Raw genomic sequence first — 10,575 nt, 5'->3', positions numbered from 1 at the left:
CTGGGAGTTAAAGGAGAGCAGGGGGAAAGAAAGTTGAACAGATTGACAAGAGTGCAACTAAGTTGCCCCTTGATCCACACTGAGGACACACACAGGGTTGAAGGATTGACTAGTTGGCAAATGGCTCACAGAAAAGCGAACCAATTTCCTAGGGGTCTCCTCTGAGTCCTGAAAGTGTGCTTTACCGACCCAGATTAAATTAAACAAACAAACAAAACTTGATTCCACACATGTGTTTTTGCTTGCGAGTGTGTTCGTGTAGCTGTATATTATGTGTGAGGCAAGGGCTTCCAGGCCATTTATCTGACACTTTGAAGCAGGTCTGTGGGCAAGTGGTTTACTCTAGGAGCAACTGGTCTGACTGGGCTTGTCTCTGCAGATATAGACTCTGGGCAGATTGATGTGTGCCTGGCTGCCAGTTGGCATGGATCGATTCTAGATCATCCTCACATGGCTTGAAGTGGGTGAAAGATGGTATTCCTCTTTTCCTAATGTCAGGACTGAGTGTGATTGCTGCATTCAATTCTGTAATTAAGCATCTGAAGCTTTCAGTGTGGATGTTGGTGTATCAAAAACCTTTAATGAAATGCCCTTGTGTTTGTAAATATCTTCACAAAGACACCTAAGAACAAAAAGGAGAGAGCATCCTAGAAAAAAGAAACATTCTGTTCATGCTCACTGTCTCAGTCCTGTTTATTAGAGCTGCAAGCAAAGAGTTTGGTAAGATGAAAGGACAGCAGTAGATAATGATTATGGATGATGTAATACAACTGAAAACCTGTGCTGAGCATGCTACAAAGACATGGAATATGGAATTGAGCCTATGTTCTAGTTTTGAAGGGCTAGTATATACTCCCACATAATACACCCCTATTTGAGCAACATTACCCAACATCATCAGAACCTATTTGTGATGTTAGCCAGCCACTGATTGTTAAAGGGGAAAAAAGCATCCATTACTATAACAAAGACACCGTGATACCCACGATCAATAACCCAATTTTGTCTGCCATTATAGTAACACAGAAGCAGCAGGTTGATCCATTTTATCCAACATTGGTGTAGCCAGCATCAAATTTTGACAAAGAAATAGAACATTTTCACAGGAGGCTCACTGGTATAGATCTTACACACACAAACATGTGAACTTATCATTTCCCAATAACTCTAGCCAGCCACCTCTGATCATTTCCTGCCTGGCCTTCTAAAGCGCTTATGGTCTGTGACACATATGTTACTATAATCTCATATGTATCATAAAATATAGTATTGTATTTCATTATTATCTAAATATTTCATGAATCTGTCTCGCAACTTATTTTCCTGCTTAGCTTTTAAGTCCCATGAGAGTTCAGAAGGAGCACATATTTTGCTATGGTTCCCATTGCTGGTTAGTTAAACCACTCTTTATTAAAAGTATTCTATATATAAGGTACTAGAAAGGTAAGTATAATCTGCCTTCTAGGAGCTTACCTTCTAGAGAGTAGTAACAACTGCCATCTTTTGAGCACTTACTTTGTGGCAGGCACACTACATGCATCATTAATAACCCCTATATAAGCCACAAGAAATAGATATTGCTATTTCTATTCAACAGATAAGGAACCAAAGGCTCAACTGGTAACTTTGCTAAGCTCACACAGGCAGTTAGAGGGTAAGAGATCTTTCTATTTTAAGCTTATGGTCTTCTCATTATTTACATGATCTTCTTTCCCTCTATGTGGCTTGGTCCAGAGGAGAAACACATTAAGTACTTACTTAATTAAATAAAATGAGGGATGAAGAGGCTGGTATGATGCATTAACATTAAGGGATCCTCCAAGCATTACTGAATTCACTGAGGGGTATATTTGAAAAGAACTTCTCCAGTATAGCAAAACTTTCTTTTGTAGTTCACTAACAACTACTTCTTGTTGGGAGAACATTGAACAAGAGGAACAGAGGACTGAAAGTTATAATGAGGAGTTGCTTACTCATCCTTCCCTCCATGTTTTCATTTAACAGATATTTATTGAGCATTGAGCATCCTTTTGTTCCAGGCATTATGTTAGATGTTGGAAAGACTATTAAGAACAAGATAGAGGGGCACCTGGGTGGCTCATTCGGTTAAGCGGCTGCCTTCAGCTCAGGTCATGATCCCAGAATCCTGGGATTGAGTCCGGCATCAGGCTCCCTGCTAAGCAGGGAGTCTGCTTCTCCCTCTAACCCTCACCATGCTCTTGTGCTTTCTCTCTCAAATAAATAAATAAAATCTTTTTAAAGAAAAAGATATTTTATAGTTTAGGGGAGAAGATAAGAGTTAAGCAAATTATCTCACAAAAAGTAGACTTTATAAGCTAAAATTCTAATAAGTTCTAAGGAGAACTTAGACATACAGAGAACTGTAAGAACAAAAAGTAAAGAAAGCTGAGCTTGTCTTAGGGATCCACAAGAGCCAAACTGCGGAGTCATGATGTCCTTCAACAGACGAATGGATAAAGAAGATGTGGTCCATATATACAATGGAATATTACTCAGCCATCAGAAAGGATGAATACCTACCATTTGCATTGACATGGATGGAAATGGAGGGAATTATGCTAAGTGAAATAAGTCAAGCAGAGAAAGACAATTATCATATGGTTTCACTCATATGTGGAACATAAGCAATAGCACGGAGGACCATAAGGGAAGGGAGGGAAATCCAAAGGGGGAGAAATCAGAGAGGTAGACAAACCATGAGAGACTCTGGACTCTGTGAAACAAACTAAGGGTTACAGAAGGGAGGTGGGGTGGGAGGATGGGGTAACCAGGTGATGAGTATTAAGGAGGGCACGTGCTGTGACGAGCACTGAGTGTTACACGCAACTAATGAATTGTTAGTTCTAAACTAATGATGCACTATGTTTTGGCTAACTAAACATGATAAAATAAATTTTTTAAAAAGGTGGCCTGAAAAAGTGACATTTAAGCTGGAATTTGGATGATGAATAGAAGTTTCCTAGATGTAGAGAAGGAAAGTTGGTATTCCAGGATAAAGAATCATTCATCCATTCATTATTTTTCCTGAGTACATACTATATACCCAACACAATTCTAGATGCTAGAAATTCAGCAGTGAAAAAGAAAGACTAAAATCCATGTATTTTTTGGAGTCTACTTTTGAGTTAGGAGAAGACAGGCAATTAATTAATTAAGAAAGTAATAAAGCAGGCAGGGCTAAAGAACTAAAATTTTAGACAATATGTGCAAATATCTTGAATGTGAAATATTAGGATTTGAAAGAAGGCCAGGGTAGCTGGGGTTTGGAGACAGAAGAGGACAGTACTGTAAGACTGCCTTTAAAGGTAGGCAGAGTCCTGATCACATAGGGTCCACATGATGGACTAAGCATCATGTATTTTATCCAAAGAGCAAATGAAAATCAATCAGAAATTAAAACAAAGGATTTAGTCATTAATTTATAATTCAATAAAAAATCAGTTTTAACCAATTTAATGTGTAGAAATGCATGTGGTGTGCAAAGCAAGATACATTTAAACTAAAAATTATTCCCTTCCATTAATACATAACCTCAATAGGGAAAAGATAGTACTTGTAAGCAAGTAAACCATCCAAATATAGATTAGTGTTTAATCCAGCAATGGGATATAGAGAATAAATTTTTAAATCAATGATGTGGAAGCTGAAAATAACACATTTATCTTCATTCAATACTCATCCTACAACTGTGGTTTCATAAAGAGTTCTCAGCATCTAGTGTATTTTTCATTTTCTAATCTCAATTGATCTAAGTCAATAAGGAGGCTGCTGTTCAAATGAATGATCTTGTTCAGGATGATTTACCATGGTTAAGATGACAAAGGAAATTGGAAATTTATAGATCTGTTAAAAAGACCTAGATGTCAGGCTAATTGATACATTTTGGCCACTGCTTGAAATTACATCCATTTTTAGAATGCCAAATGAATTCTCTAAAGCAACAGAAGAAGAATTACCCTTTAAACAGACTGCAGAATCATCATCAAATAGTTATTTAAGCAGCTCAACAAGCATGTACACATTCTTTTCATCAGCAGTTCCTTCTGTTTCTTAGAACCAAATATTCATTGTATATAATAATCACAATAATGAGTACAAAAGTAGCCCTTGTGAAAAAATAAAAATTTTGCAAAAATAACTTTTATTGCCCTCATTCATAATGAAGATATATGGTGCCTGTGACTCAGTTTTGCCTGCATAGCTCCTTATCCATGTTTTCCCATATCTCTGCCTATCCCTGATCAGAAAGAAGTTACAGAATCTAAGAGTTACCAGATTTGGCTGTAGAATGTTTTCTATACCAACTGCTTAATGAATATAAAATGAGATGTAGCCCTCTTACCTCAGTATCACCCTTATTGCATAATCTACCCAAAGTTGATTCTTACGCCTTCCTTTACCTCCAGAATTTCCTTATACCTGAGTGCAATCACATGAGATTTTGTATCTCATCGAGGAACACACAAATTGTTTCTAATTCAGCTCCTTCCCTTCTCAAATAATGATGCCTTCCTTTTGCTCAGGCCAAAAGCCCTGGAGTCATCCTTCACACCTCTCTTTCTCTCACTCCATCTAATCCATCAGCAAGCCCCATGTGCTGTAACTCCTAGAGAAACCTGATCACTCCACCACCACTAACCCTGCTAATAACCTGCTCCCAGCCACTCTCATCTCTCAGCTAGATATCACAGACTTCTAACTGACCTCCCTGTGATGATCTTGACCTTACTGCTATTTCCCTATAAAGCAGCCAGAGTGAGCCTGGGTCAGACCTCCCCACCCCCAATTGACTTCCCATCTCACTTCAGTAAAAAGACAAGCCCTTCACAATTATCTTCAAGTCCCTATAGGGAGTGCTACTGTCACATCACTGTCACATCACCAGGACCTCCCTGCCCACATATCCAGCCATTCTACACCCCCCCAACCCCAACCCTGTCCACTCTGCTCCAGTCACACTGGCCTCCCCAGTCTGACTGGAATTCACCACGCACATTCTCACTGCAGAGCCTTTGCACGGCTCTTCTGCCTTGAAATCTGTCCCAGACACCCATGTTGTTCACTCCTTCATGTTCTGTAGGTCTTGATTTATGTCTCACCTTCTCGCTCCACCCTATTTAAAATTGCAGGCCTCTCCCCTCACCCTCCTACTCCTACAGAACTCTTACTCACTTTCCCAGCTTTATTTTTCTCATAGCACTTACCACCATCCATGATATGCTGTTTTGGTTTTGTTATTCTGTTTATTTTCCATGCCCCTCCCCATGAGAGCAGGGATCTTTGTTTTGTTTACCAGTGTATTCCCAGTTTCTAGAACAGATCTCGGCACATCAAAGGCTCTCTATCAATATTTGTTTAATAAGTGAATGAAGAAATACAACATAAGTGAGAAAATATTCAAATGGTGGTATAAAATATGAAAATATCGGGAAGCATATTCTCTAGATCCAGTAATCTGTGTTATCATTCTGATGCAGAAGAGAAACCTATATTTTGCTTTAAATCTCTGAGGCCAGTATGCAAAGGTTCTCACAAAATTTCTGGCCATATTAATTGGGGCAATGGAAAAAACTCTGGACAGATGTCGCACCTAGCACTTGAGAAGGAGGTAATCACTTTCTCATATTTTAAAAATGTACACTCTAGAAACTAATTCACATCTTAAAATATTTGATTCCTATTTATTGGTGAGAATTTCAAGGAGTAAAGTTAATAATAGCTGTTATTACACATCAAAAAATCTTTTTTTTAAAGATTTTAAAGATTATTTATTTATTTGAAAGAGAGAGAGAGCACGAGTGGGGGGAAGGGCAGAGGAAGAGGGAAAAGCAAACTCCCCACTAAGCGTGGAGCTGGGTTCGGGGGCTTGCTTCCAGGACCCTGAGATCATGACCTTAGCCGAAGGCGGACACTTAACTAATTGAGCCACCCAGGTGCCCCTACACATCAAAAAAAATCTTATAGTTAGCACCCTGCAGGCCAATGTAGAGGGGCTTTTCCCTTCCCCACTATCTCTGCCTGAGGGGTACAGGTGTTTAGTAAGAAATGATTCCTGGGGTGCCTGGGTGGTTCAGTGCCTGGGTGGTAGTCTGACTCTTGGTCTCAGCTCAGGTCTTGATCTCAGGGTTGTGAGTTCAAGCCCCATGTTGGGCTCCATGCTGGGCGTGGAGCCTATGGGAAAAAAATAAATAAATAAAAAATAAAGGGTAAAAAAAAAAAAGAAATGACTCCCCATCTGGGTCTGAGGGGGAAAGATGTTGATGTGCCAGTCTTGGAAGCCCAGACTTGTTTTGGGGGAAAAATAAAGCTTCATGAATGTAAAAAAACAAAGAAAACTTTACAGTTAATTAATGTGAATATCCAATTTGTGCCCAAACACAATTTAAGTCATCATTTCAAAATAATTTTATGTATGTTTATCAGGACAACTAAATTACCCCTCTAAAAAGTAATCACTTATGAAAATGTTACAAAGTTTCCTTCTGGAACAAACTGTTGCTAAAAAAGATGATGCTTTCCAAAACACACATGCACATTGGCTGCTATAATAATAGTGGTCATGGTAGTCTTGATGATGGGGGTGGTTTTCTTTGCTTCACATCTTTCCTCAATTCTGCTGATTAAGCCCTAAGCGTTAGCCCTTTTACATAATACTGTTTCTCATTCTTCACTATCTTTTTGCCTTCCTTTTTTTAAAAAAAAAAAAAAGATTTACCTATTTATTTGAGAGTAAGAGAGAGAGAACAAGTGAGCAGGGTGAAAAAACAGTTACAGATTTCAGGGATTAGAGTGTGGACAACTTTATGGGACCATTATTTTACCTACTCCAATATACGTTCTCATACTTCCCAGAATTGAAACATGGTAAGGCCTCAAAAAATGTCTACTGAATCAGTGAATGAACAAGTCAACATGGACATACAACCCCTCCAAAAGCATTTTATTTTATTTATTTTTTTATTTAAATTCAATTAGCCAACATCATTGCCTGAAACCTGTAACTGTTTCTTTATATATCAAAAAGGACTTTGCAGATGTGATTGAGTTAAGGCTCTTGAGATGGGGAGAGTAGCCTGAAATATCCAGGTGGGCCCAATGTAACCACAAGGCTTCTTAAGAGAGGAAGGCAGAAGGGTCAGAGCGAGAGGAGACTGATGGAAGTGGGGAAGCATGAAGGGCAGGAAGAGAGACATTCAAGGATGCCATTTTGTCCTCGAAGATAGAGGAAGGGATTGTTATGAGCCAAGGAACACAGGTAGTTTTTAGAAGCTGAAAAAGACAAGAAATTGGATCCTCCCTTTGAACTTTCATAAGGAACACAGCCGTGCCAACACACGGGTTTTATGACTTCTGACCTCCAGTAAGGTAAGGTAAAAAATTTAGTGTTTAAAGCTACTAAATTTGTGGTAATTTGTTACAGCAACAATAGGAAACCGGCGGGGGGCAGGGGGCAGGTCTTAAAAGCCTCTTTTGAGAGCTGAAAGATGAGGAGGAGATAACCAGGTAAATTGGGGAAAGGAGAAAGAATTCCAGACTAAGAGATTAGTTTATGAGGTTCACCAGGAAGATAGCTGGTAAATATAATCGATTAAGTCAGTGAGGAGATGAAGAGGGAGAGTAGTTTCTGATGCTGGAGACAAGGAGGCAGGAGGTGAATAATTTTTATAAGGAAATTCTATGAAATGGGAACAATAATATCTGAAAGTGTTAAGATTAAATGATCAATTTAAGTGCCTGGTACATAATAAAGTACTCAAAGAATTTTAGCTGTTATAACTGTTAAGGTTTGAACTTAGGATGTTCAAAGATTTAATGTAGAATATGGTATGCAAAATAAACTTATTCAGAGATATAAGAAATCTGCAGAAGACTGCATAAACATAGGGAGACAGAGTAACAAAGAGTGCTACAGTGAATATATAATCACAAAACCAGGCCCCTCTCCTCATGGAGCTTACAGCTTAGATGGGGAGACAAATGCTAATCAAATAATCATACAAATACAAAATCAAATCTGGGACAAATGCTTTGAAGGAGATACAGAATGTAGTAACAGCAGGATTTGTCCTAGTCAGGAGAACAAAGAATTTCCTAAGGAAAAGATACTTGAGGTAACCGCTAAAGGAAAAGTAGAAACAAACCAGCTCAAATGGGAAAGTGAAAGAGCATTCCAAATAGAAGGAACAGCACCTTTAGGGGTCTGAGGCTATGGTGAGCACAGACTATGGAGAGGCCTTTGAGCGATAATTAGAAAGGTAGGTTGGGCAAAAAATTTGAAAGACTTTAAATGCCAAGCAGAGATATTCTTCCCTAGACTTTGTGAGCTCCTTGAGGTCAGAGACCATGTCTTATTCAATTTTGTATCAAATCTAGGATAGGTTTGCTAAATTGAGTGCCGATTTTATTTGCTAGCTAATAGAATCCACTGAAGGTTTTTGTTTTTGTTTTTGGTCAGGTGAATTACAATATTGCTGGCTAGTACATAGCGATTGCTACCATAGCAGGTGTTGGAGGGCTGAATTTTGTTTGAGCACTCAAAGCTTTCCCAGTTGAAAGGATAACAATTATATTCTGAAGGTGGAGTAAAAGAGAAACCTTTTTTTTTTTAAACTGATAAGAATGAATGTGAGAGCACTTGTTAAAGATCTAGCTTCCCAAGACCCAACCCAGACCCTCTAAATTAGACCCAGGGAGGGGTATGGACAGCTGTACTTACTAACAAGCACCCCACCTGATTCTTATTCTCAAAGTTTGGAAGACTGGTATAGAGTACATTCAAGGGACAAGGAAAGGCATGTACATATGAAAGAAGCAGAAGATACATTTAGGAAATTATTGGAGAGTAGGGCGCTTGAGGGGAAGTAGTTATTGCTGAGGCTGAGATTGTGAAAAGCTTTACCAATAAAGCTTTTCCTTACTAAATTAATCTCTTGTGAATAATGGAGAACCATCAGAAGATCTTAGGTAAGGGAGTGAGTTTTTTGGGGAGGAAATAACCTGAACAGTTGAAGAGTATACATTTGAGAACTTTCTAAGGCATAATTGATAGAGTTTAATGGCTACTTCCATGAGAGAAATAAGAACAGAGTGGCGAAGAATAAATTCAGGGTTTCCAATGTGGTAGACTGCCTTTGTTAGGGAGGGGTGAGAAAGCATCCCATTTTAAGTTTTGTTTGTTTTTGCTTAAAGATTTTATTTATTTGACAGAGACAGGGAACACAAGCAGGGGGAGTGGGAGAGGGAACACAAGCAGGGGGAGTGGGAGAGGGAGAAGCAGGCTTCCCGCTGAGCAGGGAGCCCGATGCAGGACTCTATCCCGGGACCCTGGGATCATGACCTGAGCCGGATGGTAGACGCTTAACCGCTGAGCCACCCAGGAGGCCCTGGTTTAAGTTTTATATGACAGACAACACTAAGTGAATATGCCTACAGACAGAAATAGAGACCTTTCAGTCTGGGAGAAAGTTCTCAAGATAAAGAATATGGTTATGGGAGTCATTTGGAACCAGAGGAATTTCACTTTTATGAGTATGTAAATTGATAAATGGACCAAGCACAAAATTAAGGGGAAACACATGTTGAAGTAGCACCTAGAGGAGACACTGGCAAAGGAGACTAGAGATGAAAGAGCTAGCAACTGCAACCTTGGCTACTCTATCTGATGCTCCTTATACTCCCAGGGTAAGTGAACTGAAAAAATAAGAGTATTTTAATTTTATGATTGGACTGATAAAATATTTGCCACCTATTTAGGACATTCTAAACACTTAGTAAAACTCTAGAAAACCTGCTATTGGTTGACCCAACCAGCTAAAAGAAACATAAAAATCAGGTAAGCTGCTGATTCTTAAATTCAAGAATACCAGAAGTCTTTGATACTTGAATTTTAGTCCTGGCTTTTCCACTAATTTGGGCAAATCATTTGAATGCTATGAACATGTTTTCTCATCTTAAAACAAAAACAAAACTGATGCTGGGATAACTAAATGATCGGTTGCTTCTAGTTCTAAAATCTAGTTTCTCCAGAGACCCAAGCAAGTCTTTGATGGAAATCTTAAACAGATTTATGCAAGAGCAAATCTTGAAGTAATAACTATTTCCCAATCTCACCCTTTCCCCTTCTCAATGAATATTGATTTGGATAGACCCTGTTATATACAAGGCATTGAATATTTTTTCCAGTTCCTGTCATGAGTACATTTTTGATTGCCGCTCATCCCACTCTGAGTCATGTCTGGTGTCACATCAATGGAATGGCATCCATTTGTACCCCACCTAGAAGAGCCTTTACTTCCTTGGTGCCTTTGAAGTGGCTCATCAAATACATGAGATTGCCCTTCTTCCCAATGGAATCAAAAGCTTTCTTCAGTTGTGTTAAATGAGACGGGGCTCTCTAAACTGAGGAACTCAATGCGGTTCAGTACACACTTGGGACCTCAAGAGCTACAGACTCCCCCCTCCCCCATTAAAAAAACAAATAAAAAACCTTTACTTTTCAACAAGCCTAATGAATCCCTTGCAAGAGGGATCTACTGTAAACCATATTAAGTAACT

This window comes from Zalophus californianus, chromosome 4 (genome assembly GCF_009762305.2).
Source record: "Zalophus californianus isolate mZalCal1 chromosome 4, mZalCal1.pri.v2, whole genome shotgun sequence".
Lineage (NCBI taxonomy): Eukaryota > Metazoa > Chordata > Mammalia > Carnivora > Otariidae > Zalophus > Zalophus californianus.
Note: the sequence above shows the minus strand (reverse complement) of the source record.